Raw genomic sequence first — 22,451 nt, 5'->3', positions numbered from 1 at the left:
AACCCACACCGGTTCCATCAGAATAAACATCTTTGCCAGCTTTGTTTTTCCCGATGGGTTTGGGAACAATGTGTTGCAAAACAAAGCTTGCGGAGCTGTAACTGTTAAGCTTCAACTGGATTCGCTCGTTTTCAATTTCAGTCTCTTGAAATTTAAGTTTCAGTTTAGCGATTTCATTCAGTTGTTTGTTGATTGATTCTTCTTTTACTCTCAGCACTGCTTTTAGGTGAACGTTTTCTTTATGTGTTTTACCATTACGATCATCACTATCTTTCAATTGTGCTTTTGAGTTTTTCAAACTTTTCAGAAATCTGACGGTTTTCAAGAATTAACTTTTCATTTTCATTCTTAACTCTTTCATGATCAATTTTATCATTTTCAATTTGGTTAGTTAATTCTTTTATCCGTTCAGTTGAAGCTTTAACTCTTTTGTCACGCTCAAGAATTTGATTCTCAACATTTCTGACTTTTGCTGTCAGATCCTCAACTTTCTTACCGTTGAGATACGTGACTGTATTACAAAATTTGCACTCTTTGTTGCAATTTTTGCAATCAACATTTCCATCAATTTTCTTACCTGACGCATTTGTTGACAAGTTTGAACTGACCTGGCTTTTTGACTCAGACATGGAGTTAGAGTCTACCTCAAGTGCCTTAGCAGCCAGCACTTTGTCTGCCATTTTTCCCAGGTTCTCAGCAGTCAACTTTGTCTGCCATTTTTCCCAGGTTCTCTTTCTCTTCTTTCTCCTTCCTCTCTTTCTCTTCTTTCTCTTTCTCGTCTCCAGTTCCCTACCATTTATTCTGCCAATACTCATCCTCATCTTTGAGCTCCTTGATTATCGCTTCTAGATCAAGAGTTTTGTCATCATCTGCAATATTTCCATAGGGATCAAGATAACACTCCCTGTCCGGATCCCATCGTCTCGTTCTCCTCGCTTCCAGATAGATACCAGAAATTCTAATTATTCTGTTTTCAACCAACATTTTTCTGTATCTGTACTTCTGCTCTTTAGTTCTGTTGTCTTTCCATGGAACAGGTTCAGTTTTCACCATGAATGCGTAACCAACCGCATCTTCTTCTGGTAGAACCTCTTGACTCCAATCATACCCCTCATCATCATAAATCACTGCAAGAGCTCTAGATTTCTCTTTGTTATCTTCAACTTGCTTCAATCTAGGCGGCTCAGATTTATTCTGATGATAAATTGCCTTCTTGTAGTAATCCTCTCTGAAAGGATTCTCCGACTCATCAGCATACGCGTTTCTGCATTCTCGCTTGAAATGACCCTTCTGCTTACACTTAAAGCATGTCACCTTGGACTTATCAAAACCCAGCTTGGTAGATGGACCACCAATTGTCTTTCTGCCGGTTATTTCCATGAATCGCTGTGCTCGACGAACGGCACTGGCCATACACCAACGAATGTCGATTAATTCCATTTCTTCAGGATCTATTTGATCATAGTCCTCTTTTGTTAGGTTGGTGTTGCCGACTCCTCATAAGACTATGATCTGTTGTTAGGTTGGTGTTGCCGGTTATTTCTTCAGGATCTATTTGATCATAGTCGATTAATTCCCTGCTACTAACCCTTCATAAGACTCCAACACAGATGCTAGAAAGATCATCTGTTGTTTAGCCGACTCCTCATCAAAATTCTGAGCATTCTTTAAGTCTATTGAGATGTTGCATTGAAACTTTGCATCAGAATGACTTGCAAATGATGAAGATCCACTGTGATTTCCACTGCTTTGACCACTTTGACTTTCTTTGCTTGCTGTGGACACATTCTCAGCAGTAAACGCAGTCTTGGGAGAAGTTGCTTTTGGCATCATGCTTTTTGGATAATACAAATCCAAATCGTCACACCCCCAAAATCCACCTGCGGAGTATCACCGCTTGGGAGCGTGACTGACCAGGATCAAGCCACCAATCATATAGAACAATATATATAGTAAAAGTAATTGCCATTTAAACCAAACCAAATCCATATGAAAGGTGTTCCAAAACATAAGTAAGTTATCAATGTTTAGCGGAAGCGTATAAATAAAACCCATCACAATAAAGTATCAAATGTCATAAGTGTTTAACAAGACAATCACGATCCAAGCCCACAACGACCAGCTCCTCCCTGTGCAAGCTCCATGTATCTAACGACCTGCAAGGCATGTAACAGAGGATCAACAACTAGTTGAGCGAGTTCACAGAAAGTAAGTGCGTAATAGTAAGTTCATTGGTAACATGTGGCTCTACTGGGCCGATAGTACATTCTATTGGTGGGGGCTTTCCATGTTGTATATCCACTAGACTATTTGTAACCATAGGTGTTCTTCACAACCGAGAACAGTAGTACGTACAAGTTTTACGTAGGTATTACGTAAGTATCCTTCACAACCGAGGATAGTAGTAAGTATAAGTATACGTATATTGTAAGCATGTGTCCTGCACAACCGAGGACAGTGAGTAGCATAAGTATGTGTCCTGCACAACCGAGGACAGTGAGTAGCATAAGTATGTGTCCTGCACAACCGAGGACAGTGAGTAGCATAAGTATGTGTCCTGCACAACCGAGGACAATGGTATGGTAGTCTAATATTAGTATCAGTACGAATCTATTCAATCTTATTCCTTCAATCCCATTCCCAAGCCCTGGGAATCCCATGCCTTAGTAAGGGTGTGAACTCACCTTGATTTGCTCGGTATGTTATTGCTTCTAGGGCTTATAAATGTTTAAATCCGTTACTCATGACCTAATGTATATTGCACATAAATCCAAGATAAGTGTTGACGTTCAATTAGGGTTTACAGGTTCTTGACGTTCAAGCAGTGATTTACAGTACCATATCGCACATCATACATATGAAATTTGAACACGTATACCTCATTTCATCATATAAACATTATTCAATAACAGCAAGTAGTGATCATTCCATAGTCGTCATATGTTTAAGCATAGAACATAAGTCGCTATTAATTTACTATCACCCTATTTTCATGACAAGATCTTAGATCATTACACAATGCAAGTTCGGAACACATTATACAAGTTAAAACTCGGCCAAGGCTTTAAAGCCAAGAAACTCGGAAAAATAAATAAAAGGGGGTTCCTGTTTGAAAGTCGGACTAAAGGGGAAGCCCTACTATACTCGGACCATGTGGGGGGGGGGGTTTCCCCTTCATAAAATTCGGACAATGTGGTCCCTTGTCCAAAAACTCGGACCACCCTAACATCACTAAAGGTCGGACAAGGGTTTTGAAGGCCAAAACTCGGACAACAATAGGTGACAAGAATCTCGGACCATTGTGTGTGGGGGGTTAAAAGTTCGGACAACATAAGGGGGGGGGGGTTAAACTCGGACATAGTGCAAGGTCGGACTAGGTGCTTTATCACAAAAAGGTCGGACCTTTCTTGTTACCATAGAACTCGGACAACAATCATATTTGAAGTCGGACACATCAAAATAAGAACTCGGACATATCATCATGAAGAAACTCGGACCATATGCAATGTTTAAATCAAAGAGTTCGGACTTTTCAATTCATGTATAAAATTCAGACAATAGCATGCATACAAAACTCAGAACTTGAATCACATAATGGTCGGACAAGCATGAAATCAAAACTCTGACAACACTTAATCATACGATTATTGCAATTGAAGCAGTTACATTTTCTATGATCATCAGTTACGTTCTTACGACTAGAACCCTAATTTCATGATTTTCAATATGCATAATCAATCAATCATCAATAGTTTGATAGAACAATCATCTAAATCATCTAGCAACGATCACACAATCATCCTCATTCTTTCACAGTAAATCAAAATCAATTAGCAAAGAATAGTATATGATGAACTAGGGTTTTCTTGAAACACACAATCAAGAATAAAAGATAACAATCAATCATTAACAACTTACCTTGGATTGATTCTAGAGAAGGAGAGGAATCAAAAGTGATGAATGCCTTGTGCCAATGATGGTGGTGATGATGATTGCTAGGGGATTAGAGAATTGCAAGTACGTGTTTTGTTTTGTGTGCAAATGATTAGTGAAAAGGGATTAGGGTTAAGTATCTCTAGGATTTCACTAATTACCCTCTACCTCCCTAAGTATCATATTTTACACATGTACACCATCTCATAACCATTTCCTAGTTTCACCACCAAGTTCATATATTTACCAAGTCTTTCACAATTAACAAACAACCATGCACAAACACACAATACGATTCATTGCATCAAAACGTATATAATTCCATAGCAATTAATTGTGCAATTAATCAACTAAACAATACAAGAACGTGCAATAAATGCGAAATGGAAATCTTGGAAATTCAAGTTGTCACATTATCCCCAACTTGAAAGAAATTTCGTCCCGAAATTTGGTACGCACTCACTGAGGAAGCTAGGTAAGCTGTAGTGTTCACTGGTTTTCCTGGGGTGTCACATCATCCCCCCGTTGATTTGGAATTTCGTCCCGAAATTCCGCAGTAGTAGCTTCAGTCTCAGTAGTGGATGCATTGGTTCCGAATAACTGGGGGTACTTTTCTTTCATTTGGTCTTTGCGTTCCCAGGTGTACTCTGGGCCACGTCGAGAGTTCCAACGAACCCGAACAAGAGGGATTCTCTTTCTTTTGAGGACCTTAACATCCCGGTCCGTGATTTCAACTGGTTCCTCGACGAACTGCAACCGCTCGTCGATTGTGAGTTCCTTAAAAGGAATTAGGAGGGTCTCATCTGACAGGCACTTCTTCAGATTCGACACGTGAAATACATTGTGAACTGCACCGAGTTCAGCTGGTAGGTTTAGCTTGTAGGTTACTTTGCCTATTTTCTCAATGATCTCGAACGGTCCGACATACCGCGGATTTAGCTTGCCTCGTTTACCAAATCGAACCACACCCTTCCAGGGTAAGACTTTTAATAAAACCCGGTCCGCGACCTGAAATTCCAACGGTTTCCTACGCTTATCCGCGTATGCTTTCTGACGGTCGCGTGCTGCCGCCATGCGTTGTCGTATTTGTGCAATCTTTTCTGTGGCGTCCACTACAATCTCTGGACCCATGATCTGACTATCCCCCACCTCTGCCCAACAGAGAGGTGACCGGCATTTACGTCCGTACAATGCCTCGAATGGGGCGGCTTGTATGCTGGTGTGATAGCTGTTATTGTACGAAAACTCCACCAAAGGAAGATGCTTTTCCCAGCCGTTGCCGAAATCGATAACACATGCCCGAAGCATGTCTTCAAGAGTTTGGATCGTTCGCTCAGACTGCCCATCCGTCTGAGGATGATACGCTGTGCTCATGTCTAACCGTGAGCCGAACGACTTGTGCATCGCTTGCCATAGCTCTGACGTGAATCGTGCATCCCGATCCGAAATGATGGAGGTGGGCACCCCGTGCCTCGAAACAACTTCCTTAAGAGAGATGTCTGCGAGAGTGGAGAACTTATCCGTTTCCTTTATAGCCAGGAAGTGTGCAGACTTGGTGAGTCGATCCACGATCACCCATATGGTATCATTCCCACGCTGGGATCTAGGTAGGCCTGTAACAAAATCCATGGAAATTTCTTCCCATTTCCACTGGGGTATCCTGGGTTGTTGAAGTAGGCCCGCTGGTTTCTGATACTCCACTTTGACCTTTGCACATGTCAAACACTTGCCGACGTAAGTAGCGATGTGGGCTTTCATGCTAGGCCACCAGTATGTAGTTCTGATGTCGTGGTACATTTTGTCCGACCCTGGATGTACCGAGTAGCGAGACTTGTGAGCTTCATCCATTACAAGCTCTTGTAAACCGCCATAAAGTGGGACCCAAATACGCCCCGTTACATAGTATGCGCCGTCTTCCTTTTGTTCCATTCGTTGCCTTGAGCCGCGTAAAGCTTCAGCTTTGACGTTTTCGGGCTTTAATGCTTCCATCTGAGCAGTTCGTATTTGTGCAGGAAGACTGGACTGGATAGTGAGCTGCAAGGCTCGTACACGCCTAGGTAAAGTATCTTTTCGACTGAGGGCGTCAGCCACAACATTGGCTTTGCCTGGATGGTACTTGATGGCGCATTCGTAATCATTAAGTAACTCGACCCATCGTCGTTGACGCATGTTCAATTCCTTCTGCTGGAAGATATGCTCGAGACTCCTGTGATCGGTGTAGATAGTGCACTTGGTACCGTACAGGTAGTGTCGCCATATCTTAAGCGCGAAAACAACAGCTCCAAGCTCTAAATCGTGCGTCGTATAGTTCCGTTCATGAACTTTGAGTTGCCGCGAAGCATAGGCGATAACTTTATCCCGCTGCATCAATACACAACCAAGCCCCTGTATCGATGCGTCGCAATATACCACAAAATCGTCTGTGCCCTCTGGCAATGAGAGAATAGGTGCGCTGCAAAGCCTATCCTTAAAGTGCTGAAAAGCGGTTCCCTGGGAATCTCCCCGACGGTAGGTGACACCCTTCTGTGTCAGTAGTGTAAGCGGCTGTGCGATCTTGGAGAAGTCTTTAATAAATCGTCTGTAATACTCCGCCAAACCCAAGCATTAGCGTATTTCCGTTGGTGTACGCAGTGCAGGCCAGTTCCTGATCGAATCTACCTTGGATGGATCAACATGGATCCCACCCCTGTTCACCACATGGCCTAAGAAGTGGACTTCACAAAGCCAGAAGTCGCATTTTGAAAACTTGGCGTACAGTTGCTCCTTTCGAAGAAGTTCCAAGATAAGACATAAGTGCTGCTCGTGCTCCTCCTGACTCTTGGAGTAGATCAGAAAGTCGTCGATGAAAACTATCCCAAATTTATCCAGGTAGGGCTTGCATACCCTGTTCATTAGATCCATAAATACGGCAGGCGCGTTCGTTAACCCAAATGGCATGACTAGGAACTCGTAGTGACCGTAGCGAGTTCTGAATGCCGTTTTGGAGACGTCCTCATCCCGGACTCTCAGCTGATGGAATGAGGTCGATAGGGAACGTCTGGCCAGCGAGGATAAGATTACAATCCTGAACTATGAATGGCCTCTAGACTTGTACCATAAGCTAACACTACGACAGGTTTGGTGTTCAAGGGAGTTGGTGTACGTTGTAACATTTGGCTATCTTTCAAGAACATATAACTGGTATCTACACCCAAATCAAACAAGACAGTAACATAAAAGTCGTCGAGAAGAAACTTACCCATTATTACGTTTGGATCGTTCCTTGCGTCACCCTGACCAATCACGTACATGTGGCCTCGGCGTCATTGTTTCCATTGTTTCCCCCAACGCTATCCCCGTTGTCGTCCCTGTTTCCATGGTCGTGGTTCTGAGTCTGGTCCTGGTTTATATGCGGACAATGTCTCTTGTAGTGATCTTTAGCATCACACTGAAAACATCCTTTAAAACTCTGTTGTTGCTGCTGATTCGGCGGAGGTTGAGGCGGTCGTTGTTGTTCTTGAGTTACAGGATGTGAGTTTCGACAATCCTTAGCTTCATGACCAATCTTGAGACACCGCTGGCAACGACCCTTGTTGCACTGGCCACCGTGGTGCCTGTTACAATGGTTACACCATGGGTGAATTCCTCGATATCTTTTCTGCCCATGACTACCAGAAAACTGCTGTCTGGGGCTCTAGTAGTCATCTATCTCTTGCTGCTGTGTCAGAGGCTGGACCAAAATTAATTCCTTGCTCAGGCTTTCATCCCACTTGCATTTGTTATCACTAGAAGCACATGTAGTATCAGTCTTAGCACGTTTCGGTAACTTGTTTTGTTCTACAGCCTGGTCTGTGAGTCGATGAGCAAGTCGAGTGACTTGCTGGATAGTGCCAAGGTTAGTTGCAGTCATATGACTCTGAATTTCTGGTACCAGACCCTTGAGATATAGCTCGATACGTTTGGTGGGAGGGTCTACCATAGTAGGACAAAATGTGGCTAATTCATTCGATCTCTTCGTATAAACTTCAATTTCAGACCCCACCATCTGTAGGTTGAGGAACTCTACCTCTAGTTTGTGGATGTCTTCACGACTGCAAAACTCTTCCTTAATTAGGTCCTTGAACTCGTTCCAGGGGGTGGCATTGGCAGCTGCCAGCCCTAACATCTGAACCTGTGCTTCCCACCAGGTTAATGCAGCACCTTCAAGTGTTCCAGTAGCAAACTTTACTCTACGAGACTCAGGGCAATCATGCACCTCAAAGTCAGTTTCGAGCCTCTCGAACCAGTGGAGGAGGCCTTCAACTCCCTCAGTTCCACTGAAGGTACTAGGTTGGCAATCCTTGAGATTTTTGAAGGTGTAAGCAGGTGGCTGAGCGTGTTGACCTCTGCTTGTATGGCTGCAAGTGCCGCAGCAATTCGTTCGTTGATGAGAGCCATCAACTGGGCTTGTGTCATGTTGATACGTCCGGCCATGATCTTCATAGCAAGTGTAACGTAAGTGAGAGAGGTTCGCGAATAGTGTGATGACAGAAGAGTGTAAGCACACAAGTGTTCTCAAGCAATAACAAATAGTTAGCAATGTAATCTAAGCATACCACGAGCAAAGTTCTATGTAATTCTAGCAAGTAGGCAATAAACATAAACCTTATTACCTAGGATGTTGAGTCTTGCACGTGGAGCGAGGCGTCATTGTGGATCGTTGAGCACTGTACTGGTTATAGTCTGGTTTTAAATAAAACGTTTTTCCCCATATTAAAACCAAGTTCTCTATAACCAATGGCTCTGATACCAATCTGTCACACCCCCAAAATCCACCTGCGGAGTATCACCGCTTGGGAGCGTGACTGACCAGGATCAAGCCACCAATCATATAGAACAATATATATAGTAAAAGTAATTGCCATTTAAACCAAACCAAATCCATATGAAAGGTGTTCCAAAACATAAGTAAGTTATCAATGTTTAGCGGAAGCGTATAAATAAAACCCATCACAATAAAGTATCTGACACACCCCGATCTCCACGTGTCACCGGTGGGCCCGGTGTGGGGTACAGTGACGTGGTTGGCATCGTCATAGACGAACAACACAATATAATAATGCACAGCGGAAGCAGAAATAGATTCATTTCAACTTTTAAATAAAATGTAATAATAAACATTATAAGTAGTTGAAACGGATCCACAGGCGGATCAAATAAAAATCAGATAAATTCTTCAACAATTATTTGTCGTCCGAGCTTGCGAGACTATAGTGGACGCTCTTAGGAAACAGCCAGCCTAGTTCGTTTAGTACCTGCACTTAACCTTTTGGGAAAATACGTCAGTTTACACTGGTAAATACAAATCAACTGACTCATTTTGAAAATGACTGAAAATTGATTTAAATGCACAAGGCATAAATATTTTTATTAACTTGGGATAATTATGCAATATAAACTTGTGAACGAATTACATGTACCTGTACTTTTGGTGGCCCGGGATCTACTGTCCGGGCTAAAGATTAAATGACACACCACATTAAAGAGTTATACACGCCGGGTGTACGCCTACACCCCGTGCTCTGGTCGTGGCCATCTCGTAAGATAATGCCAAGGATATCCGGGACACGGTCAATAACCCCCCAAAGCCTAAAGTAAGACAAGACTGTACACCCATAGGGCGCAGGATTTGTGCGCTCGATCAAGCGGTATACTATATACCGTACCCCAAGCCCGTATAGGGAAAATAAGTCAAAATGTATTTACCTGAGCAAGTATGAATCACAAACGGTAAGTGTAGGTAGCTTTTACTGGGCCTCCTAATCTGGAACAAAGGTTTATAATAACCTATTAGATTCCTAACGGGTCTTTTATTTAAGCCTAAGCTTGACCGGTTAGTTTTAAGGACGATACGGTACAAGCGCACGATTAAGCGAAAGACCGGATAGAATGTGATTTAGACCCGACAAGTTTGAATACTTGTATAATATGGGTATACTAAATACATTCTGGATTTTGAGATAAAAATGATAACGTTTGACCCGTTTCGGTCAATTTACGCAAACTAGTTACGTAAACCGAACCGAACGCGAAAAGGGCGTTACGGGTGGCCAAAAGAGTCAAATGCAAGTTCCCTGAGATAATATGCTTTAAATATGATATAATATCAGTAAGTTATGTTCTATTATGCCCCGAATGATTTTAAACTCAATTTATGCCTTAAAGGGCATTTTGGTCATTTAAATGATTATGAAAGAGTCAATTTGGTAATCTGAGTTACAGGTCTGAATTATACAGTAAATATACTTCATTTGATATATTATAACAGTAGAGTATGACCCGTATACAAAACTTATCATTTAAAATCAAACTATGCACCGTAGGGGTATTTTAGTAATTTCACAAGGGCTAAAACTGTCAAAACTGGAAATCCGAGTTCAAACATTTATACTTACTGTTATTATATGAAAATATACTAATTACATCAGTAGGTATGAGTCTTATATGTTTAAAACGGGTATAACGCCTACTATACGCTAAAAACGCTTTAAAATGCGATTTAGAGCCGTTTCCGGGTTTTTAAAAGAAAGCTGAGATTTTTATATTTCCAGAATGCTCAAAATAATTTATTTAACATATAAAATCAGTAGAAAAAGGTTTCGGGTCAAAAGGATGTATAAAACTCATTTTATGGCTTAAACGGTCAAAACCGGCATAAACCGAATCGACTTAGCGACGTATGATCCGATCAGCCAAAAATTAAATAAAAATCATCAAAAATCCAAAATATTATATAACATCAGTGGGTAAAAAGTTTTATATTAAAACGTGGCCTGAAATAGGTTATACGCTAAATGCGCCGTTTATGTAACTTTAAGATATAGTTTTACGATATCGGCCATAACTCAAAATCTGGACCACTAACTGATCTCAAATTTTCGGTGCAAGTTTATATATTAGAAATAAAGATTTCTACTCTTTCACTTTTCCAAAAATCACGTTTTATGTCAAAAAGGGCAAAATAGTCAACTTTAAGCATAAATCGGAAACATGCAAATGAATCGGCTAAATATAGACTCGAGATATAAAAATTCCAGAGAGTTTAACCAAAATAAAAATGGTTCAAAATATACTCTAATACAGATCTCAAACATGCATGCACGGATCCGAATCGATAGTCTATGAAAAAGTCGTTTTATAAGACTTTCGGTTCCGATTCGTATTTATACTCAAGATTGTCGAGTTGATTATGATAAAACACATTCTTACATATGTTATAAGTTATTTATGATGATCAAACAGATTGCATGTCCTCTACATTACCATTTGAGCTATTTTTCGCAAAAACGATTTCTGTTGACTTTTTAGAAACAACTTTGACTCGACAAATAGCATGCTTAGAGTGGGAATCAGAGAATACCCTTTTGAGGGTTTGTTTCCCACATAAATACCAACATATCAGTGGTTTCAATTTGAGAAATGACAGAGTAAAACTCGTTTAATCGAAAAGTCAAATAATAAGAACAACGGTTTGACTTTTAGCAATTAATCTATGCTAGAACGAATTAGAGACTGATATAGAAGCTTACAAAGGTCCTAATGAAGCTTAGTTAACACTAGGATGCTGCCTTGTCGTCCAGAATTGCTCCAGAAAGTCTTGAGCGTGTTCTTGCAAGTTGAGAGTTCTTGTTACAACCAAGTGCCCAAAAATATGAGCTTGTGATCTGATTTAAGGAGGAAATTCAGAGGTTGTAGAGAGCTTACTGTTGTCCTAGGCATGCAAGCATTTTTATTGGAGCAAAAGAAGGTGCTAACAGCTGGAATGCACACAAAATTCGGACCCAAATGGCTGAATTTGCGAGCTACTGCATCTGGGCTTGGGTCGCGGCCCGCTTAGGCCTGCCCAGGCGGGTCGCCTGGCCTCTGCTGCTGTCAAACTTTGCCAAACATTGGCAGTTTTGGTCCCTGTCTTCGCAAATGATGTTTCGGCTCTTTATCATGACGCGTAAACCCCCAAACTTGGTTTCTAAGAACCTTGGGACATTTACCAACATGGTAATGTCCTCGGATAACTTTGCGCTCAACCGAAAAGTCATGAAATTCGACGTTGACGCTTTTAGTCCCTCAAGTACGGTTTTGGCCATAACTTTCTCATACGTTAACGAAACTTCATGAAATTTTTACCACATATTCTAGTGAGTATATTTTAGCATTAAAAAGCTTCGGGTCTGCCAAAAGTTCACTCAGAGGTATAAATTCAACATGTTGACACTTTTGGCCCCTATAGTTTGTAATTCCTCACTTTTGTGCAATTTCCGCGTCGTATGATCCATGAACCATCCGTTTAAGGTTATAAACATTATGTAGGGTTATCATAGAGTCTATTTATCCATTGTTGACACTTTGGACCCTTACGTTCCATAGTTTTCACTGTTTGTCACTTTTAGTCCCTCTAAAGTATGTTTTCACATACCAGAACCTTATGACACGTGTCAAGACATTATTGGACGAAATTTTTCGAGGTGTTACAGTATCAAATGTCATAAGTGTTTAACAAGATAATCACGATCCAAGCCCACAACGACCAGCTCCTCCCTGTGCAAGCTCCATGTATCTAACGACCTGCAAGGCATGTAACAGAGGATCAACAACTAGTTGAGCGAGTTCACAGAAAGTAAGTGCGCAATAGTAAGTTCATTGGTAACATGTGGCTCTACTGGGCCGATAGTACATTCTATTGGTGGGGGCTTCCCATATTGTATATCCACTAGACTATTTGTAACCATAGGTGTTCTTCACAACCGAGAACAGTAGTACGTACAAGTTTTACGTAGGTATTACGTAAGTATCCTTCACAACCGAGGATAGTAGTAAGTATAAGTATACGTATATTGTAAGCATGTGTCCTGCACAACCGAGGACAGTGAGTAGCATAAGTATGTGTCCTGCACAACCGAGGACAATGGTATGGTAGTCTAGTATTAGTGTCAGTACGAATCTATTCAATCTTATTCCTTCAATCCCATTCCCAAGCCCTGGGAATCCCATGCCTTAGTAAGGGTGTGAACTCACCTTGATTTGCTCGGTATGTTATTGCTTCTAGGGCTTATAAATGTTTAAATCCGTTACTCACGACCTAATGTATATTGCACATAAATCCAAGATAAGTGTTGACGTTCAATTAGGGTTTACAGGTTCTTGACGTTCAAGCAGTGATTTACAGTACCATATCGCACATCATACATATGAAATTTGAACACGTATACCTCATTTCATCATACAAACATTATTAAATAACAGCAAGTAGTGATCATTCCATAGTCGTCATATGTTTAAGCATAGAACATAAGTCGCTATTAATTTACTATCACCCTATTTTCATGACAAGATCATAGATCATTACACAATGCAAGTTCGGAACACATTATACAAGTTAAAACTCGGCCAAGGCTTTAAAGCCAAGAAACTCGGACAAATAAATAAAAGGGGGTTCCTGTTTGAAAGTCGGACTAAAGGGGAAGCCCTACTATACTTGGACCATGTGGGGGGGGGGTTTCCCCTTCATAAAATTCGGACAAGGTGGTCCCTTGTCCAAAAACTCGGACCACCCTAACATCACTAAAGGTCGGACAAGGGTTTTGAAGGCCAAAACTCGGACAACAATAGGTGACAAGAATCTCGGACCATTGTGTGTGGGGGGTTAAAAGTTCGGACAACATAAGGGGGGGGTTAAACTCGGACATAGTGCAAGGTCGGACTAGGTGCTTTATCACAAAAAGGTCGGACCTTTCTTGTTACCATAGAACTCGGACAACAATCATATTTGAAGTCGGACACATCAAAATAAGAACTCGGACATATCATCATGAAGAAACTCGGACCATATGCAATGTTTAAATCAAAGAGTTCGGACTTTTCAATTCATGTATAAAATTCAGACAATAGCATGCATACAAAACTCAGAACTTGAATCACATAATGGTCGGACAAGCATGAAATCAAAACTCTGACAACACTTAATCATACGATTATTGCAATTGAAGCAGTTACATTTTCTATGATCATCAGTTACGTTCTTACGACTAGAACCCTAATTTCATGATTTTCAATATGCATAATCAATCAATCATCAATAGTTTGACAGAACAATCATCTAAATCATCTAGCAACGATCACACAATCATCCTCATTCTTTCACAGTAAATCAAAATCAATTAGCAAAGAATAGTATATGATGAACTAGGGTTTTCTTGAAACACACAATCAAGAATAAAAGATAACAATCAATCATTAACAACTTACCTTGGATTGATTCTAGAGAAGGAGAGGAATCAAAAGTGATGAATGCCTTGTGCCAATGATGGTGGTGATGATGATTGCTAGGGGATTAGAGAATTGCAAGTACGTGTTTTGTTTTGTGTGCAAATGATTAGTGAAAAGGGATTAGGGTTAAGTATCTCTAGGATTTCACTAATTACCCTCTACCTCCCTAAGTATCATATTTTACACATGTACACCATCTCATAACCATTTCCTAGTTTCACCACCAAGTTTATATATTTACCAAGTCTTTCACAATTAACAAACAACCATGCACAAACACACTATACGATTCATTGCATCAAAACGTATATAATTCCATAGCAATTAATTGTGCAATTAATCAACTAAACAATACAAGAACGTGCAATAAATGCGAAATGGAAATCTTGGAAATTCAAGTTGTCACACAAATTCTGCTGATAGGATGAGTGATTGACTTTGTATGTTTTTTTCAGTTCCAGCTCGTGACTTTCAAGTCTCTCAATCAACAAATCCACAGTCAACTTTTCAGGCTCGATAGTGTTTTTCAGCATCAGCGCATAATATCTCCAATCCAACTCGTCAGGCAACGAATCGAACAATTTATCGATAAGCTCATCCTCAGGATATCTAATATCATGTCTTGCTAATTCCAGCTTCAGATGACCAAACCTTTCTATCATTTTACAGACTGACTCATTCTTTAAACAGCTAAACATATCAAATTCTTTCCTAAGAAGTTTCTTTTTTACTTTTCACAATTTCAGCACTTCCTAGACATTTCGTTTCTAGCTTTTTCCAGAGATCTTTTGCATTTGAATAATCGATCAATGAGATTATGTCCTCTCGGACGGACTGGAATAACAAAGCTACACATTTTTGCTCAGCCACAAATGATTCAATCTCCTCAGCTGATGTTAAAGTTTCACCAATTTTGTTTCCATCTTGATAACCAGTTTTCAGACTCCTCCAGCTGGGAAATGCGAATGCCATCAACCAATCTTCAAACTTTCTTGACCACCTACTGTATTCCTCGATAGCCATTAGCTTTGGAGGTTTATTGAATGTTCCGAAGGCACTTTCCGATTCCCAAGCTTCCTTTTTCTTCACATTCGACGGATTCTCATTGTTTTTGCTTGTAGATGAATCGTCTCCTGAATTTCCAGAAAATGCATACAAGTCGCTGAATGGATTCAAGAATATATCATCCATTTTGAGTGTACCTGCAAAATCAGCCAACACTTAGAGAAATTTGTCGAAGTTTTTGAAACTGGTGACTGATAAGCAAAATATCAGTTTGAATGTCCACAAAAGCAAAATATGCAGAATGTCAAATAAGCGAAACTAGTAGTGTCCGTATGAGCGAAACTACTAGTGTCCGAATAAGCGAAACTATGACTTGTTCGTATGAGCGAAACACCTAGATGTCACTATGAGCGAAACTATATGTAATTTCGAGCGAAACCTTCGAGCGAAACTAAGTAATTTCGAGCGAAACCTGCGATGTCCAAATAAGCGGAACCTAGTTTTTAATCAGTTTTTACCATTTTTAAGCCGTATTTTAATCTGATTCTTTATAGGGGTCGTTATTACTATGTTTCACACGTTATACTCGAAAATCAGGCCATTTCAACTGTAGGAACCAGTTCAAATCAAAAAAGTATGAGAGAAAGTGAGTAGAAATGAGAGAATTCTGTAGAATCAAGCTGTAGTAGTATGAACTCCTCGTCCTGAGCTCTGATACCACTTGTTGACCGTGTTCCGACCCTAAACAGTCAGTTGAGAACGTTCATCTTCACATACAAAGGCGGAATCAATGCACATGAAGTTACATAGCTTTTCCTTTTCAATTCCTTCTCTTTTATTGCTTTCTGATTCAATTTTGACAGAGTTTGGTTACACAAAGCATGACAAGGTTCCGCTCCAACGTACACACTCGAATGACCAGGTTTCGCTCAAGATGACTATATATAGTCCCTGTGGTTTCGCTCTTATGACATGACAAATAAGCGAAACTCCTCAAAACCCTATGAGCGAAACCTATAATGACTAATAAGCGAAACCTCATTAGACCATATAAGCAAAACCTATATAATAAACTAATTTTGATTTTCAAGACCCTATCTTGACCTAAGACTTAATGTAGACGAAGTCAACAGACATTCCATGTATCAACATATTGCATCAGCAAAGGCTGAAAAATCTGATGATGAATCAGAAGTTTCAAGGGCCTGGCTGTTTGATGGTTGTGGATCATTGGAAGTTGTTTGTCTTTGTGAGTGATGTGTGTAAAATGCAACATATAAATTACATCAAATGAGGCATAAAACTAACCCTTTTTAAGTACTAATGTTGGAAAAAGTGTGTTTTTGTCTTCCTTTTGTATTTTCAGGATTAAATGAGCTCAAATTAACAAAAGAAGTAAAAAGGCAGCTAAATCTAACATAAATACAAGAAAAGGAACAAAAGTGGATTGCCCGACCCCTCGACAGCATCCTCCCAAGCAAAACAGAGAAGGCAGAAGACTGAACACGCCCCGTGCTCAGCGAGCACGGGGCCGTGCCCAAGAAGCAGCAGAAAAGACAAACCTGTAGAAGCTTCTATTGCTCACCACGGGGCCGTGCCCAGTGAACATGGGGTCGTGCCCAAAGTACTGCAGGCGCATTAATTGTAATTGCGAATTACAATTAATGAGAAGAGATAGTGTCAGACAGGCACGGGGCCGTGCCCAGCGGACACGGGGCCGTGCCCAGGCCTCTGTTCAGCCTATAAATAGGAGTGCTTGGCTTCATTGCAACTCATCCCTTGTCACACCACCTCTCCCACACTTCATCCACCACCCACCACCATCACAGCACCATCATCCACCACCGTCATCCATTGTCCATCATAGAGTGTGTGAGTCGTCTCGGGATCGAAGATTGATCGTAAGAGTTCTTGAAAATCAAGGCCATGTTTGCCTAAGTCTCTTACATCACTTGGTGAAGACAAGTGTTTAGTATAATACTTTTTATTTTTAATCTTTTGCACTTTTTAATTGGTTTTGTATTAATGACTTTAATAACTAGTTGCTTATGTTGAAGGTGATTCTTCCTTATCGTTTGTCCGTGGTGTCTTGGCATTATTTTACTGTCTATATAAAATAAAAGATTTTCACCATTCATATCTCCACGGTCTATATGGAGGTATGTTGGCTACCTGGTCGGGGGTTAAGGGAACGGTTTGGTAAGGGTCTTGCCCTTGTTCAGCGTTTAGAGGTCATGCAAGGGACCTGGGTCAAATTTAGTAGGACCTCCTTCAATACCCAAAGGTATTGGATGGCGGGGGTCCAAACTCTTTGACCCCCTCATAAGTTAACTACTATTAATACTATAACCCGGCTATTTAGGACTGTATCCCTGCTGACTCAGACTACTTAGTCGAGGGTAACGTCACCTCCAAAAGAGGGGCCTACCATAATTTGCATTAATAACTTAATTCATTATCTTTCAATAATTCGACCCTTTAGGATTGTATCCTTGCTGACTCAAACTACTGGGTTGAGGGTAACGTCGCCTTCAAAAGAGGGGCTTACTACAATAACTAAGATAATCTCTTAAACAAGTGCAAAAGTGCGAAAATAATCAAAGGTTATACTAACACACGAGTCGGATCCAAGTGATTCATCTTGTCTATCTGTTTTTATTTTTATTTTATTTTTCAGCACTTAGTTAGTTTTATTTTCTTAGTTTAAAAATCTTTTTCTAACATTTTGATTTGATTAGACGTTGAGGATAAACCGGTACTAAAAGCTCTTGTGTCCTTGGACGACCTCGGCATCTTACCAACACTATACTACGTCCACGATGGGTGCACTTGCCAATATGTGTGTTTAGTGTTAGTGAATATCGTGTTTTATAAATTTAAAACTTGGCTAAAATGTGTAAAAAGGGGTTAAAATATATAATTAAAACATATACACACTTACACGCATCAAGTTTTTGGCGCCGTTGCTGGGGACACAAGGATTTTAAGAAAGCTTAAAATCAACGGCCTAATCAGTTTTTAAAAACTTTTTCAAAACGCGCGCACATTTTTCTGCATTTTAGTTTAGTTTGCATTTACAGTAGCCTGAACACGGGGCCGTGCTCACTGAACATGCCCCCGTGCTGCATATTTTTAGTTAGATATCCAGATACAGAGTCTGAACACGGGGCCGTGCTCACTGAACACGCCCCCGTGTCCAACGAGACCAGTAACTTTAATTAAAACGCCCAGATACAGACCCTGTACACGGGGCCGTGTCCACTGAACACGGGGCCGTGTCCAGCTTCTGTTTCCATCTTTATTTTTGTTTTCTGGTCCCGAGACTCAGTTGTGGTCTGTTGAGTGATTCTTATGGATCAATACTCAGGAGGCTACAACTACACCTATGAGGAGGATGATTATAGGAGAGACTATTGCACTAATTGTGGTAACCCGCACTCGGTACAATATTGTAACTTATTTCAACCATCCACTTCATACAACCATTATGAGCAACCAAGGTACGAGCCATCGACTTCATACACATCCTATGAAGACCAAAGGTATGAACCTCCTCCCTCATACTCGTATTTTGATGAACCAAGGTATGAACCTTCATGCTCATACTTTAAGGATTCAAGATATGAGCCTCCACCTTCATACGCTTATTATGAGGAACCATGGCGTGAACAACCCACCTCATATGAGTACTATGAAGAACAATTTTCGACCCTTATCCATCATATGCTTACAATGAAGAACAATGGTGTGAACCATCTACTTCATATGGTTACTATGAGGAACCAAGGATCGAACAACCGAATTCAAGCCATGAGGATCCAGATCCTTACTCTATCACCGACATAGCCGATAGGATAATAGAAAAACTCAAATTTATCGAAAGATGCATAAAAGAATCTCGCGCAAGGGAAGAGGAGTCCCGCGCAAGAGAAGAATTAAAAAAGGAAGAAACGATAAATGAGGAATTAAAAATGGAAGAACAAATAAGTGAAAAACCAACTCATGAGATAATGGGGATGGCCATTATTATGAGTGATCCTATATTTCTTTGGCTGATGCACAAGCATCAACTTGTGAAAATATGTCATTGGGGATGGCCATTATTAAGAGTGATTTTGCTCTTTCATCCCCTGCTACCAGTTCCTTGTCTTCCTCACTCAAAAGTATTTCACTTTTGGGAGCTCGGGAGGCAGGGATAGCAGGTAGTTGGTCAGTTGCTGGAATTGCAGGTATTTCAGTCATTGGTATATGTGGACCCCTTTCAATGGATCTAAACAGAGCTCGGTCATGACCATTAAGGAAATTGACCATCCTGATTTTCCATTGGGGGTATTCCTCCCTGACCAGAGTCGGAGGTTTTGACATAGAACCAATATTGAAAGCATTATTCCAGGTTTGAAAGCTGGCCATATTTAGAAAAAAGAAGAAGAGCGATTGATCGTTTGAAAATAATTTATTCAATCTGCTCTGATACCAATTGTTGGACCCAGTATGGCCTTAACAACTTCTTTTTACGTAATATGGCAAGTGATTTCAGTATATGTGAAAAAGATGTGCAGAAATGGAAATCAGACTTTCAAGAAACAAGACCTACAAAATTATCAAGTTTATATCACTTTGAAACAAATTAGTTTAACAAGGTGATTGTAAGATTATTATCTAATACAAATGAATCTTGATTTCTGTGGGTGAGAAGAGCAGTGGAGTTTGAGTGTTTGTATGTGAATGCTAAGCTTCAAACTCAATTATCTTCTGCCTCTCCAGCCTTCTATTTATAGACGGCTGTGGACATGAATAAACAATTGTTTATTCATGCAATAAGTCCTGCATAAAGTAGCAATTTGACATATTCATTGAATCCATCGTTCAAGTTGCATTTGTAATCATGAAAACCAATAATGTCATGCTTCGGTCATGGGTGGCAGGATAGAGTTGTGATTTTAGACAAGTGGGTCTTTCATCAGAATTTCTGATAGGCCACTTCATTAGAAATTCTGGTGAACAAATCATCAGAAAGTTTGATGATCAGAATTTGTCAGAAACTGATGATATTTCATCAGAAATATCATCAGATCTATCAGAAACGACCTTCTCTGATAATCCAAATCAACTCTTTATCAACTTGAGATTCTTTGTATTAGATACTTTGCTTTTCAGTTGTCCCAACTGTTTTTCTTCATCTTGCTGTGTTCTTCAGGACTGTTATCTTCTTCAGAGATCCAGTTGATTGAGATTTTCTTCAATACTTACAAATAAAGTTTCCTAACAAGAACCATGTTTATGTAAATCTCATAAGTAAACTTAGTTTCTTGAGAAAACTAGTTTTGAAATCATTCATTCACAAGTCTTATATCATACTTTGATCATCATTATTCAAGAAAACATCTTCATACTTCAAGTCCATGTTTACATAAAGTATGATCATCTTGGTTTTTCACAAGATCATTCTCTTATCTTGCTAGATCATGTGTTTAATCACAATCTAGAAAGTTTCATATGATGTTTAACATCATTAACATAAACAGTCGACAATCAAGAAGCATATAAACACTTAAACCACATAGTTCATGATGATTTTTAGTCTTATGTTATAGATTATGTTCTTGATCTTTAGTGTTCTTCATGATTAGTTACTTGTATCAACTTTTAACCAACGTAACAAGATGTAAAATGAGATTAGAAGGATCTTACTACTAGCACAAGGCTAGGGATGATGTTCAAGAAGATGAAGATGACAATCTTGGTGGTTAATAGCTGTGAGAGAGGTCCTTCCACTTCCAAAGGCTCCTAGCTTCTTATCCTTGCTTCTTACACCTTTGTATCAGTAGGGAATGGATGGATTAAACTTGAAAGATGGTGGTGGTGGTGCTCTTGCTCTCGGCCGAGACTAGAGGGAGAAGAGGGAAGAGGTGAAGTGTGTTGGTGTGTTTGAGAATGAGAAGTTTATGGTCTCTTGGTTAACTTAAATAATCTCCAACATCATTTAACCCTTTGGATAACATGTTCTCAAAAGCTCTAGACAAGATCAAATAAAATAAGTGAAGAAAATCAAGGGTGGGGACCACCCTTGAACCGTGTTCATGGGGGGGGGGGTATTAGTTAGGTTGTGATGGTTAGTTAAGTTAATTAGTTGTAACCTAAGGGTCTAGTTAGTGTATTTAGTTGTTATGATGTTATATAGTGTGTTATTATGTTCGGGGACCATAACTAGTTCAGAAATGATAAAACAATTCTTCTAGTGAAAATTTGGTGTTTCGGGTAGTGTCCGGTTGTTCGGTTGGTTACCGGTTCGTTAAGGTGCTAAACTATGCAGTTTAGTGTGCTTTATGTCACCTTTTGTGACAGTTTTGACTCTCGACACTTAGGAAAATATTTTGGACGATTTAACCATAATTCTGCATAATTTTTAGTTATTTAAATGCTGATTTTTGCTGATTTCTGCAGTTTATGTGAGTTTTAAGCACTTTCCGGCACTTAAACTATCACTAGGAAGGCAGTTTTGTGATCCTTACTTTCCTACACACTATACTAGTATAACTCTTGATTTCTAGCCCATTCTGTGTCTCAATACCATGTCTGTCTAAGTACTGAACTCCCGTCAGCATTTCTGATTTATCTGATAACTGCACTAACTTTGTTTCGTGCATCATTTGAATCAATAAGTGTTGCATGCAATAATGATATGACATTATGCAATATATGATGCACATGTATGTATGATAACAATAATCAGAAAGCATTCATGTCATAAATTTTAAGTCAGCACAGTCATTAAAGCACTAATTACTATTTAAGTATTATACGGATACATGAAGTTTTTGACAATTGTCACACATCGAGGTGGAGAAGAGATGGTGAAATTTGTCTAGAAACTTAGAGATGGACGGATGAAGAAATTGAGTTGTGGGACGAGAGAGAAAAAAAAGAGGATAGGGAAGAAAGAGATGTTGAGATGGGGTGTCTTGACTAGGTAGAATACGAGGGTTCCTAGTGGAATGTTTTTTAGTGGAGTTCCCCTTTACGGGGTCCTTAATTAATCCACTCATGTTTTTGAACGTCCACCTTAAAAAAGTGTCATAGTTATAAAGGCGTTAGGGGATACGAGGGAGTGATCCGTTTTTTCTTTTTTGGGTTATTAGATTTTTATAATCCTTAGTTTCGTCTATTGGCCGATAATAATCCCAACTTAAAGAATTCCCTCCAACAATCCCAACTTGTAAGATTTTGGCCCC

The sequence above is a fragment of the Helianthus annuus genome, chromosome 7 (assembly GCF_002127325.2).
Source record: "Helianthus annuus cultivar XRQ/B chromosome 7, HanXRQr2.0-SUNRISE, whole genome shotgun sequence".
Lineage (NCBI taxonomy): Eukaryota > Viridiplantae > Streptophyta > Magnoliopsida > Asterales > Asteraceae > Helianthus > Helianthus annuus.
Note: the sequence above shows the minus strand (reverse complement) of the source record.